The sequence below is a fragment of the Bubalus bubalis genome, chromosome 3, assembly GCF_019923935.1.
Source record: "Bubalus bubalis isolate 160015118507 breed Murrah chromosome 3, NDDB_SH_1, whole genome shotgun sequence".
In the NCBI taxonomy this organism is placed as follows: domain Eukaryota; kingdom Metazoa; phylum Chordata; class Mammalia; order Artiodactyla; family Bovidae; genus Bubalus; species Bubalus bubalis.
This window is the reverse complement of record NC_059159.1, coordinates 81,391,649-81,406,685: the sequence shown is the minus strand read 5'-3', so window position 1 is coordinate 81,406,685 and position 15,037 is coordinate 81,391,649.

Here is a 15,037-nt window from a genome sequence, read left to right as displayed (position 1 = left end):
GGCCTTACTTTTATCTCAATTCAGTTAGACAAGAAACTAATTCTGAAGCTTTCTTATGAACAGGATATATGTTTCAACCTGAGCACACATACTAGCATGAAGAAAGCATTTACAGAGATACATAGTAAACAGAAGAACATCACGGATATTTGAATTTTCCCCACATTATGACTTTCAGAAACCTGAACATAATGAAAGAACGAAAACTTAAACTGGCTGTTTGAAAGTGCAGATCTTCCTCAGCTCATGATGGGTTACAATAAACCCATTCTAAACTGAAATTGTAAGCATATGGAATGCATTTAATAACCCTAGCACAGGAAACACTGTAGCTTAGCCTGCTGCTGCTGCTGCTAAGTCGCTTCAGTCGTGTCTGACTCTGAGCGACCCCATAGATGGCAGCCCACTAGGCTCCTCTGTCCCTGGGATTCTCCAGGCAAGAACACTGGAGTGGGTTGCCATTTCCTTCTCCAATGCATGAAGGTGAAAAGTGAAAGTGAAGTCGCTCAGTCGTGTCCGACTCTTAGCGACCCCATGGACTGGAGCCTACCAGGCTCCTCCATCCATGGGATTTTCTAGGCAAGAATACTGGAGTGGGGTGCCATTGCCTTCTCTGGTAGCTTAGCCTAGCCTACTTTAAACATGCCCAGAACACTTACATTATCCTAAGTGGGGTAAGACAATCTGGTACAAAACCTATTTTATCACAGCATTAAATACATTGTGGGCATTTATTGAATAATACGTTGAAAGTTAAAAACAGGATGGTTGTGTTGGGAGAGAATGATTCAAAGTGTGTTAGGCAGTTCACCCTTGTACTCCTGTGGCTGCCACTGCCTAGCACTACAGTGAGCATCATATCAGATTAGTCTGGGGGAAAGTCCGCATTCCAAATCTGAAATTTGGTTTCAACTAAGTGAATGTCACTTTCACACTAAAGTCAAAAAATCGTTAAGTCAAACCATCATCAGTCAGGGGTCGTCTGTACTGGTGAAACTTATCTGAAAATAAGGAAGGAGTAAATGAATACCTGTAGGGAGTTTGGAATTGGACATTAAGTACAACTAATGCAGAATTTCTTTAAAATTTCAGGTTTTAAGAGAATTTTATTTCACTATATAAAGAGTAATGCTTCAATTTTATTTACTAGTTAAATTGTTTAAGGCCTTGTCCCTCAGTCCTGTCTGATTCTTTGTGACCCCATGAACTGTAGCCTGCCAGGCTCCTCTGTCCATGGAATTCTCCAGGCAAGAATACTGGAATGGGTAGCCATTTCCTTCTCCAAAGGATCTTCCCAACTGAGCGATCGAACCCAGGTCTCCTGCATTGCAGGCAGATTCTTTACCCTTTGAGCTACCAGGGAAGCCCCTCACCAAATCTTCAAGTAAAGTGCAACGTCAGGATTGTGTGCCATTTTATCTTATAGCATCGGATAAATCCTGTTCCTCCACCACATGCTTCCAGGGGTGTTTATACAATGAGAAACATATGCAGCAAAGTTCTGCTATTTTAGGAAAGCAGAATAAAAGGAGAATATTAAAATTAGGGCTATGCAATGGTATAATGAACTGCTATGAAAGTAAAGACCATAAGTTCTAGTTATTTTTCATCCACAGTGTTAGACACAGGAGTTCTCAATATGAATAACTGGTTACTTTTTTTTTTTTTTAATTTTATTTTATTTTTAAACTTTACATAACTGTATTAGATTTGCCAAATATCAAAATGAATCCCCACAGGTTTTCTCCCAATGCTTTGTCTCAGTAGCCCATTGATATTTTGTGTAAAGTTCACATTAGAGTTAAACCTTCCCTTCAATACAACCTTTTAATTTAGTGAGTCTAGAAAACACACATTTTTGTTTAACAAAAGTCCTGAAACAGCAGGTTTCTATTTGGAAGTTAAGACTCTACATCATGTACCTATGACATGAAATATATCTATTGTAAGGACGAGAACACTGAAACAATGTTTTACTGTACTTTTAACTTTTTTATTATCCTGAAATGTATAGTCTTAGAGTAAATTATTGTGAAAATAGAGATATTTCCATAAAACTACACTGTAGTTTATTCATATTTACAATTATAATAAATCTTTTCAAACTCAGCTATAATAATCTGATTGAGGCAAAAAAGAATTGCAGAAGAATGGCATCCGTAGCATTGCCACAATTTTATTGCAACATGTAAAAAGCAAAGTAATTATACAGTAAAAATAAACTTAAAGAATTATGAGCCAGGTTTACAGATTAAGGCATTAATTCTTTCAATATATGAGCAGTCAGTGGTGGTTTTAGTTATCTATGGCAATTCCTCAACTGCACAGTAAGAGTTGTAAGTCGTTGGTTACTAGAGATTTACTAAGGCCCAAACATTTACATTTCCAGTGCAAAGGAAGGTGGGGCTAATGATCTCATAACCAACAGCAGGACCTTAGTACCTTGTTAACAGACTGTATTTGCAATGGCCAGAAGGCTTATCACTTAAGAAGTTTGTTTCGACCTCAGTTGGTTCTCCTAAGTCCTCACTAGAATGCTGTGGTTATCTTTTCCCTAGAGTTTATCCCTCTTTTTTGCAATTTTCTTCTTAGAAGCCTGACTGCTCTACCAGACTGAGTTCAAATCTGCTGTGTTCTTTTTGGTGTTACTACCATAGTGCCATGGGTATCCGTGGTGGCTCAGATGGTAAGGAATCTGCCTTCAATGCGGGAGACCTGGCTTCAATCCCTGGGCTGGGAAGATCCCCTGGAGAAGGGAACAACTACCCACTCCAGTATTCTTGCCTGGAGAAATCGACAGACAGAGGAGCCTTGCAGACTACAGTCCGTGGGATCTCAAAGAGTCAGACACAGCAGAGAGACTTTCACTCACCATAGTGCCAGCCATTAGGAAACGTGGTCCATAAGGATGGAGCAAACATTATCTCAATGTCACAAGCATGTATTTATTCTGGATATATAACCAAGGAGATTTTGATGTTTATGTGTGACGTTTTTAGACAACTTTGGTCAGTTTACCTAGCCTGGGACCATATCTCCTTTTTCTAGTGCTTCCTTCTGTCTTTCAGCCCCATTCCCCACCCAGGACCCCACCAAAGGAATAAACCCCTTGGTAGAAAAAAGTCAATGGGCTTCCCTGGTGGCTCAGAGAGTAAAGAATCCATCTGTAATGTGGGAGACCTGGGTTTGATCCCTGGTTGGGAAGATCCCCTGGAGGAGGGCATGGCAACCCACTCCAGTATTCTTGCCTGGAGAATCCCATGGAGATAGGAGTCTAGTGGGCTACTCTCCGTGGGTTCATAAAGAGTCAGACACGACTGAGTGACTAAGCATAGCACAGCACAGCACAGCAAAAAAAAAAAAAAGTCAACAGAAGAGAAATGCAGGGATTATTTTCCCAGATCTTTAAGACTGATTTTAGTCTGTATATTAGAGTTCTCCAGAAAAAAAGGAACCAATTTCTCATCTATCTATCAACTGAGAGAGGTTTATTATAAAACATTGGTTCACATGATAATAGAGGCTGAGAAGTCCTGTGGTATGCAGAGTACAAGCTGGAGACCCAGGAGAGCTGGTGGTATAATTCCTGTCCAAGTTTGAAGACCTGAAAAGGAGGAGAGATGATAGTGTAAATTTTAGTCCAAGGGCAAGAGGAGATAAAATGAGATGTCCCATCTCAGTTTGGTAGGCCAGAATTGGATATATCTTCCTTTTTTCTACTTGGGTCCTCAATAGATTAGGGCCTGAGGAGAAAAAGTGGGCAGTAAGACTGCCCACTTACACCAGCGAGGGCAGTCTACTTTACTGTGTCCACCAATTCAAATGCTTTTATCATCCAGAAATGGCCTCACAGACACACCTATAAATAATGCTTAATCTGGGCACTCTGTGACCCAGTATGTTCACATATTAATAAACCAGCACAGTCCCACCTTGAGATCATATGTATTCCTGCCCCTGGGTTCAATGAAGCACTTCCTCTTTTTAATGATTTGCCTGTTTGGTTTAATCAAAATGGTTTTATTACAAGTAATGAAGTATTTTATCTAATGTATCATAACATAACTTTTAGCTTGAAGTGTCAGCAATTAAGAAGCTGTATTTTTCAAACCAAATGGTTTTCCCCCATTTATCTACATTGCCAGAAGATCATATAGTAAGTGGATTTATCATGGGCATTGCTATAGCACAGTTAAATCTCAGTTAAACCTCATTCTGCTAAAAAAGAGAGGTTGGGATTGTTTGTTTAGTATCTTCCTTAATCTTTTTGTCATTTACATAAAAATCAACTTATTTGTTTACACAGCCAAATTTAACTTCAAGCCATAAGATAGGCACTCTTTAGAGTACGAACTTTAAAAAAATGATATTCCTGTTGGAAAAGACTCTGATGCTGGGAGGGGTTGGGGGCAGGAGGAGAAGGGGACGACAGAGGATGAGCTGGCTGGATGGCATCACCAACTCGATGGATGTGAGTTTAGTGAACGCTGGGAGTTGGTGATGGACAGGGAGGCCTGGTGTGCTGTGATTCACGGGGTCACAAAGAGTCGGACACGACTGAGCGACTGAACTGAACTGAACAGATAGAGACAAGTTGGTATCTTAGCACTGAGCTTGTTTTATCGATTACATGATGTCCCAAACCACATCTTAGGAGCCCTTTTTACTGCTGACATCTGTGATTTGGGCAAGTGGCCAGTAAGAAGCAACAAGTGGTGATAGATGTTTTGGAAGCAAACTGAGGCTTTCACATATAGATCCCAACCCTCAGTAACTCCTACACTTGCCCTGATACTCTCACTCAGGATATTTCTTTACAAGTAAATTTCTGTTCATTCTGGTGTTCATGCATGCTTTGTGCTGATCTTTGCAGTGTGACCAAAGGAAAGATATGTGTCCCTGCTCCCCTGTGAGGATTCTGTTATAAACAGCATGACATAATCAAAGAAAACAGTGAATTGACAATAGAGAGGAAGAATATCGGATCTGTGTTTTTTCATGATTTCATAAATTATTCATGCAAAATTTTTAAAGTTTTAGTTACCTTAGATGCATTGAGTACACTCAACTCATAAGTGAGGAAACTGAGGACCAGAGACCAACCCAAGATTAAAAGTTACTTGAAAACTACCAGTGAACAGGTTGTGGAGGTTCTGATTTCCTGTTTAGTAATCTTCCTACCTCAGTGAGGTTATTTCAGGTATAACAATTAGACAAATATCAAATTTATTTCCGAGAAGGCAATGGCACCACACTCCAATACTCTTGCCTGGAAAATCCCATGGATGGAGGAGCCTGGTAGGCTGCAGTCCATGGCGTCGCTGAGAGTTGGACACGACTGAGCGACTTCACTTTCACTTTTCACTTTCATGCACTGGAGAAGGAAATGGCAACCCACTCCAGTGTTCTTGCCTGGAGAATCCCAGGGATAATGAAGCCTGACGGGCTACCATCTATGGGGTCACACAGAGTCAGACATGACTGAAGTGACTTAGCAGCAGTAGCAGCAAATTTATTTATTAATGGGAAAAAAAAATATTTGTGGATGGAAAGTATTCTTCTAAAACAATGTATAGGTGACCGGGTCATTTAAAATAACAGTATCTGAACCAAGACATCTAGGTGCAGGAACAGCTAACACACTGCCCACACTCTGACACTAACCAACCTGACTCCACTGGCTATAACGTGTTTGCCTGCAATGCGGGAGACTCAGGTTCAATCCCTGGGTCGGGAAGATCCCCTGGAGAAGGAAATGGCAACCCACTCCAGTACTACTCTTGCCTGAAAAACTCCATGGACTGTCGCCTGAGGAGCCTGGTGTAGGTGACAGTCCCTCAGGCGATAGTCCATGGAGTCGCAAAGAGTCAGACACGACTGAGCGACTTCACTTTCACTTCAAAACAATAACAACAATGCAACTAATACTAAATAATATGACTAAAACCCTCAATATTTTTTATCAATGTGAATAACCTCCCAAGTGACATAAGATTTTCTTTTCTAACATGTCTCAGATTAATTCCTTTAAACATTCAAAGCATCAATCTGACTAAAAACATGGAGCATTCCAAGGTGTTTCCAAGCCCAACATACTTATAGTATTCAATTACTATCTTGTTTTGTTCTATGAGGACCTACAAGACCTTCTAGAACTAACACCCAAAAAAGATGTCCTTTTCATTATAGGGGACTGGAAGGCAAAAGTAGGAAGTCAAGAAATACCTTGAATAACAGGTAAATTTGGCCTTAGAGTACAGAATGAAGCAGGGCAAAGGCTAGCAGAGTTTGGCCAAGAAAATGCACTGGTCATAGGAAACACCCTCTTCCAACAACACAAGAGAAGATTCTACACATGGACATCACCAGATACTCAATACTGAAATCAGATTGATTATATTCTTTGTAGCCAAAGATGAAGAAGCTTTATACAGTCAGCAAAAACAAAACTGGAAGCTGACAGTGGCTCAGATCAGGATCTCCTTATTGCCAAATTCAGGCTTATATTGAAGAAAGTAGGGAAAACCACTATACCATTCAGGTATGACCTAAATCAAATCCCTTATGATTATACAGCAGAAATGAGAAATAGATTCAAGGGATTAGATCTGACAGACAGAGTGCCTGAAGAACTATGAATGGAGGTTCATGACATTGTACAGGATGCAGGGATCAAGACCATCCCCAAGGAAAAGAAATGCAAAAAGGCAAAATGGTTGTCTGATGAGGCCTTACAAATAGCTGTGAAAAGAAGAGAAGCAAAAGGCAAAGGAGAAAATGAAAGATATACCCATTTCAATCAGAGTTTCAAAGAAGAGCGAGGAGAGATAAGAAAGCCTTCCTCAGTGAACAGTGCAAAGAAATAGAGGAAAACAATAGAATGAGAAAGACTAGAGATTTCTTCAAGAAAATTAGAGATACCAAGGGAACATTTCATGCAAAGATGGCCTTAATAAAGGACAGAAATGGTATGGACCTAACAGAAGCAGAAGATATTAAGAAGTGGCAAGAATGCACAGAAGAAATATACAAAAAAAGATCTTCATGACCCAGATAATCACAATGATGTGATCACTCACTCACAGCCAGACAGCCTGGAATGCAAAGTCAAGTGGGCCTTAGGAAGCATCACTACGAACAAAGCTAGTGGAGGTGAAAGAATTCCAGCTGAGCTATTTTAAATCCTAAAAGATGATGCTGTGAAAGTGCTGCACTCAATATGCCAGCAAATTTGGAGAACTCAAAAGTGGCCACAGGACTGGAAAAGGCCAGTTTTCATTCCAATCCCAAAGAGAGGCAATGCCAAAGAATGCTTAAACAACTGTACAATTGCAACATCCCAAACCCTAGTAATGCTCAACATTCCCCAAGCCAGGCTTCAACAGTGTGTCAATCATGAACTTCCAGATGTTCAAGCTGGATTTAGAAAAGGCAGAGGAACAAGAGAGAAAATTGCCAACATCCGTTGGATCGTCAAAAAAGTAAGAGAGTTCTAGAAAAACATCTGCTTTATTGACTATGACAAAGCCTTTGACTGTGTGGATCACAACGAACTGTGGAAAATTGTCAAAGAGATGGGAATACCAGACCACTTGACCTGCCTCTTGAGAAATCTGTATGCAGGTCAGGAAGCAACAGTTAGAACTGGACATGGAACAACAGACTGGTTCCAAATCAGGAAAAGAGTACATCAAAGCTGTATATTGTCACCATGCTTATTTAACTTATATGCAGAGTACATCATGAGAAAATTGGGTTGGATGAAGCACAAGCTCTAATCAAGATTTCCAGGAGAAATATCAATAACTTCAGATATGCAGTGACACGACCCTTATGGCATAAAGCGAAGAAGAAATAAAAAGCTTCTTGATGCAAGTGAAAGAGGAGAGTTAAAAAGTTGGCTTAAAAATCAACATTCAGAAAAACTAAGATCATGGCATCTGATCCCATCACTTCTTGGCAAAGGGATGGGGAAACAGTGGAAACAGAAACAGACTTTATTTTAGGGGGCTCCAAAATCACTGCAGATGGTGGCTGCAGCCATGAAGTTAAAAGACGCGTGCTCCTTGGAAGAAAAGCTATGACCAACCGAGACAGCATATTAAAAAGCAGAGACATTACTTTGCCAACAAAGGTCTGTCTAGTCAAAGCTATGGCTTTCCAGTAGTCATGTATGGATGTGAGAGTTGAGCTATAAAGAAAGCTGAGCACTGAAGAATTGATGCTTTCGAACTGTGGTGTTAGACAAGACTCTTGAGAGTCCCTTGGACTGCAAGGAGATGCAACCAGTCCATCCCAAAGGAAATAGGTCCTGAATATTCATTGGAAGGACTGATGCAGAAGCTGAAACTCCAATCCTTTGGTCACCTGATGCAAAGAACTGACTCACCGGAAAAGACCCTGATGCTCAGAAAGATTGAAGGCAGGAGGAGAAGAGCACAACAGAGATGGGATGGTTGGATGGCATCATGGACATGAGTTTGAGTAGGCTCCAGGAATTAGTAATGGACAGGGAAGCCTGGCATGCTGCAGTCCATGTGGTCACAGAGAGTCAAACATGACTGAATGACTGAACTGAACTGAACTGATCTTGTTTTGGGACTATCTTTGCCTCAGGTGTCAAGTAAGGAGATTTCTATTTGTACATATGAGACATGAAGAATATGTAAAGTGTCCCTGTTGAAGGTGTTGTTGTTTGTAATGACTTTACAAAGTATAATAAAAGAGTCTGGGTATGCATGTGGCTGAAGTTTCCTAGGCCTTCTGTTTTGGCCACTATTCTACCACTCTTTTTAATCCATATCTATGTGGTGATGGAATATCGTTATTTGCAATATAAGCACACCTAAGTCTTCTGGAACTAGACCTATTTAGAAACAGAAAGTTCATGTGTGGAGAGTTCAAGATCTGAGAGAGATGGTCCAGACCAGTTTCTAGCTCTGCCACTTGATTTAGCCAATGGACTTGGGCAGTACGATTTTAAAGCTTGACTAGACTCTATGTTAAACTCACAGTTGTGAAAATCAAATGAAATTGCCATGAAGACACTTTATAAAAATAAAAATTACTTAATAAATATAAGGTATAGGCCCCAGGAAACAACTCATATCAAGATAAGTAAATGTTTACTTACTCTCACAATTAAAAAAGATCAAGAAGATATTTAAGTTCGATTTAATAAGACAAAATGCTAAGAGGAAAAAAAAATTGGAAAGTGCTTAATAACAGACTGTGATTAATCACTTTAACAAATGGGTTGATGTTGGCTATGCTACTGATCATCAAACCAATTTCAGTAATTCCATTATGCAATAAAGATATTCCATCCAAATTTTCTCAGCCAGTGGTTGGCTTACATTCAGATATGGACATTTCTGCTTGTGTTTTAAAATACATTGTGTCTTGTGGCAGTAAAAAGGAAACAAGACATCCTCAATTTAATTAGTACAGTGATTTTCTAATGGATCTTAGGTACAAAATTTTTATCCAAAGAAAACCTTAGTAGGAAGCCCTTTATGTACCAGTAAAGCAACTTCATTTTCACTTTTCACTTTCATGCATTGGAGGAGGAAATGGCAACCCATTCCAGTATTCTTGCCTGGAGAATCCCAGGGACAGCGGAGCCTGGTAGGCTGCCGTCTATGGGGTCGCATAGAGTTGGACTCGACTGAAGCGACTTAGCAGCATGACCATTTCAGTTGTTTTCAGAGGGCTTCCCACAAACCCCACCCAAGCTTCCACCTGTCCTCTTTGCTCTAGAACACTTGGGGAATAGCTATATGATGCTCCTAGGAGCACAGTTTGAAAACAATTTTTTTTAAAATTGTAACAAAGCACTTTGAAGAATTTGAAATACAGTTTAATCATGACGCAGTCTCACAATAATGCCAAATGTTACCTTTGGCTCCATGAGATCTTGGGTATTTATCTGTTGACTGACTAGCTCTGTGGGTTCATGTAAGTAAACAATATAAATTATATTTTCTTTCCTCACACTTCTCATTGATTTAAAAATCCTGACCTCAGTGATATTGGATACTTTTTAATAGTACTGGCTACTCCCTACAGTACATGTAGGAACTAACCAGATATTGGGCTTATTAGTTTTTTGGTATAGCTTCCAGTTACAATCAGTTTTCATTCACTTTGATAATTTCTTTAATGAAAATGCTGTACATTTTATAAAGAAGATATATTCTCCCCATTCAAACAAACAAAACACTCTTGATTTGAAATATACTCTGGATGGAATTGTAGAGCAAAATTTTGTATTTGAGCATATGTTTCAGAAACATTTTGACATTACAGCTATTTAAACCTGGGAAACATTCCTAGCACTCTGGTTTGATCCAAAAAAATTGAAATCATGAGAATAAAGGGTGAACTCCTGTTTCCATAGACTTTCATGCTCAACAGGACAAAAAAGAGTGAGAACTTTAAGTGAATTAAAACCACTTCATTCGAGAATTATAAAGGTGCCCATAAAACTTTTCTTTGTCAGTTGATTCTAAATAGAGCCTGCTCTTGGCAGAATATGAAGGGAACCCTCTTTCCTCAGATGGTAGGACTTCTTCTGAATCCAGGTTTTTTAGGAAGCCTTTGTGATCCCTATTCCCAGAATTCAGCAAACAGAGAAAGAGAGAAAATCAGCAAGTGTTGTCATACAAGTTTCCTTATTTTTCCATATCCATCTTAGCTTATTGGAACCTCTTAATTGATGAATGAGGACTTTATCAAGCCTGGCAGGAGTCATTATGTCTCTGATTTTCCTTGAAATGTATCTGTCGTGCAGCTCAAAATTGAATAGCCAGTTTGGGGCTTAACCAGAGACATGGCACTGACTTAAGACACTCTGAAGGGAATGAATGATTAATGCAGTTTATAGACAGGCTAGCGCTTCTTCTGTCTCATGTGCTTTTTGTGTGTAATCTCCAGTGGTTCAAGTTCAGATGGATCTAATGAAAAAGGACTAGATGTTTTCCACCTTCCCTTCAGAGCATGCTGTACGATTTATCCACTGACAAAATGTGCTAATGAAATGTCACCTTGGACAGCTTGCTAAAGGATTGATGGGCTGAAAGTTTTGCACTTTATTTAACTTTTGCAGGAAAAATGAATAAGTCCTCCAAACTCTGTATGATATAGAGATCCATTATGGTTTTCTAACTCAGGAAGTAGCTATACCACTGACGGGATGGAGGATAGAGAAAGATGCTGATGGGGTAAAGTTTATAAATAAGCAGATTGAGGATGTGTGGCTTTATTATACCTCCATTCTAAATTATTGTCAAGTTACATGATTTTATGAAGGCATTTCCTTGTATATACTTTATACAATTGTTTTCAATCTATTAGTCTATCAAAGGGAAATAAAATCATCAACCTCTGTAACCAATTATCCTATTTCTTTATCTGTTCTTTTGTTCCTTCATTACCAGAATCCCAACTATAAAACCTATCCTGAGAATGGTTTTAAGCCTTTTAATTTATTCCACTCATAAAAACTTCATAATCTGTGAGCAATGGCCACTGAAGATCATTAAAGGGAATTGAAAATGGCAGACCAAAAAAAAAGCCAGGATATGGAAGGAGATAAAACTCTACATAATCAGAGAGTCTGTTGATAGCGGTAAAAGGGCGAAATATACAAAATGGACTAGCACTGAAATAAAATAAGGAAGTAAGTGAAAACTAAGCAAAAATAATGGAATGCAGGTAATGCAGTTATAAGCTATGTACATCTACACTAACCAAATAAATAAAAATAACCACACAGTGACTCAATACTCACACACAGAGAGAAGCTTAAAAATATATAGATCTACAGAAGGTAAGTTAATGCTTACTTTATCTAGAATGGTGAATGGAAGTATAAAGAAGGATATTTTCTCACTCCTTGCTGGTGCTGCTGCTAAGTTGCTTCAGTCGTGTCCGACTCTGTGTGACCCCAGAGACAGCAGCCCACCAGGCTCCGCCATCCCTGGGATTCTCCAGGCAAGAACACTGGAGTGGGTTGCCATTTCCTTCTCCAATGCATCAAAGTGAAAAGTGAAAGTGAAGTCGCTCAGTCGTGTCCGACTCCTAGCGACCCTATGGACTGCAGCCCAGGCTCCTCTGTCCATGGGATTTTCCAGGCAAGAGTACTGGAGTGGGGTGCCATTGCCTTCTCCATCTCACTCCTTAGTCCAGGGCAAAAATTTGGTAGAATCTACCTCTGGTGGTTCAGATGGTAAAGAATCTGCCTGTAATGCAGAAGACCTGGGTTCAATTCCTCAGTCAGAAAGATACCTTGGAGAAGAGCATGGCTACCCACTCCAGTATTCTTGCCTGGAGAGTTCCATGGACAGAGGAGCCTGGCAGGCTACAGTCCATGGATTAGCAAAGAGTCGGACATGACTGAGCAACTAACATGCCAAGGGAAGAAAGCTATCTAGTTTTTAATTTCCATAATTGTTAAAATGAGGATGAGAGTATTACGATAACACTAGTTGCTATAATAATTCTCTAAATTTCAGAGGCTTAATAAAGTAGAAATTGATTTTTCACATAGAGTCAAACTCAAAACAGTGGGGAGTTAACCTTATCCTCTGCTAAGATTGAGAGATCTTCATTTTTGTCATCTTGGGGCTTCTCTATTTTTAATACATAGATCTTTTAAGATTGTTTAATATAAAACTTCCAAGAAAAAGTAACAAAAGTGTCAGCATATGAGAGGTTTATGAGGCTAACTTAGTAGAGATCCACTACTCAGTAGGCTATATGACTGAGCCTAACTACAAGAGAGACTGGAAAATGTAGACTAGGTGAATGTATAGAAAAAGGAGGAAACAAGACCAGTAATCTGGTACAGTTCCTTTCACTTCTATTGGAAAAATCAAATAATATAATGCTTATAATAAGCTCAATATCTCATATGCATTTCTTTTTTATTTTACTCATCCCTTTAATATTAAACGACTAATAAGTATAAACCTTTGTTATTACTATTTGGTTCTACTTAGGATAGCTATTTTTGTAACCATTGGTGGGGAAGAAAGCATAGCGAAAAGACAATAGACTAAATAAAACTGAAAACAAATAGATTATGCCGTTTGGAATATAAAATCATTGAAAAGGAAGGAGTTCAAAACTCACTGACCTTTACAGTCATTTCAGAACCGAAAATATGTTTGTCTTTGATTTGTTAATAATTTTCTGCCACATTTAATTCTCTCAGCACATATTCTGTGTATTGTATCTCAGCATGATTTAATTTTTTTTTATTATGTACATACCTGGATGACAACCATGACATAAAAGTTGCTCAAAGGCATATTAAATATTTACACTTGTTTCATTTTTAAATCCTAAATTATAATCTGTTTTAAATGCATTGTTCTCAAGTTTTTTGAAACATACCAAAATAAAATTTGAAAAAATTACCACTTTGGTAATTAGAAATTCGAAGTCTAGGACTCAGTTTGTTTATTATCTTATGTTTTATGTGCTAGGTATTTCCAACTTTTGAAACTCTTATGTTTTCATGATGTGAAAAATGAGGGCTGTCACTGTGGCCTATACTTATCTTCCTTATAATAGTAGTGTGATTAGTACATGGATACTGACTCAATTACTGATGTTTATGTAAGTTTTTGTGATTTTATATACTTGTAAGAATTATGATTACTCTTAATTAAATATAAGTGTATATAAAGATTACCGAAAACATAACAAGATTTAGAGTTAGCAAGACTTAAGTTTGAATCTTGGGCTTCCCTGGTGGCTTAGACAGTAAAGAATCCTCAATGTGGGAAACCTGCGTTTGATCCCTAGGTTGGGAAGTTCCCCTGGAAGACGGCATGGCAGCCTACCCCAGTATTCTTGCCTAGAGAATCCCCACGGACAGAGGAGCCTGGCAGGCTACAGTCCATAGGGTTGAAGAGTCAGACACGACTGAGCAACTAAGCACAGCATGAGTTTGAATCTTACATCTACTTTAAGAAACACTTAAATTAATTGAAACTCAGAATCTAAATGTATACATGTACCTGAAAAGTAGGGAAAATAATATTAATTCTGCATGATACAGAGGGCTTCCCTGGTGGCTCGGATGGTAAAGAATCTGCCTGCAGTGTGGGAGACCTGTGTTTGATCTCTGGGTCAGAAAGATCTGCTGGAGAAGGGAATGGCAACCCACCCCAGCATTCCTGCCTGGAGAATTCCATGGGTAGAGGAGATTGGTGGGCTACAGTCTATGGGGTTGCAAAGAGCAAGACACAACTGAGCAACTAACACTTCACTTTCTTTCTGCACTATACAAGATGGTCATACATTTTATAGGAGAAAACAAATTTTAATGGGCTTAGAATGTTTTCTGCCACAAAGTTAATTCTCAATAAATATTTCAAGAATGTGTCAAAGTTAAATTCCATACTATCAAAAATCCGTGAATATAGTTTATATAATAATTTTGACACTAATTTATGTATGCTATAGGACTGAGTAAATGAATATTGTATGTTATCACTTACATGTGGAATCTAGAAAAGCTGAATTCATAGACACAGAGAGTAGAATGGTTGGTGGTTACCAGGGCTGGGGGTTGGGGGAATGAGCAGATCTGAACTAAATGGTACAGATGTGCTGTTAGAAGATAAGTAAGCTCTGGAGATCTATGTACAGCACTATGGTTATAGTTAACGATGCTGTAATGAATATTTCAAAGTTGCTAAGAAGTTAGATCTTAAATATTCTCATCACAAAAAGAATTAACTGTGTGACATAATGGAGGTTTAGCTAGCCCCAGAGTGTTAATCTGGAGAAGGCAATGGCACCCCACTCCAGTACTCTTGCCTGGAAAATCCCATGGACGGAGGAGCCTGGTAGGCTGCAGTCCATGGGGTTGCTGAGGCTTGGACACGACTAAGCGACTTCACTTTCACTTTTCACTTTGATGCATTGGAGAAGGAAATGGCAACCCACTCCAGTGTTCTTGCCTGGATAATCCCAGGGACAGGGGACCCTGGTGGGCTGCTGTCTATGGGGTCGCACAGAGTCG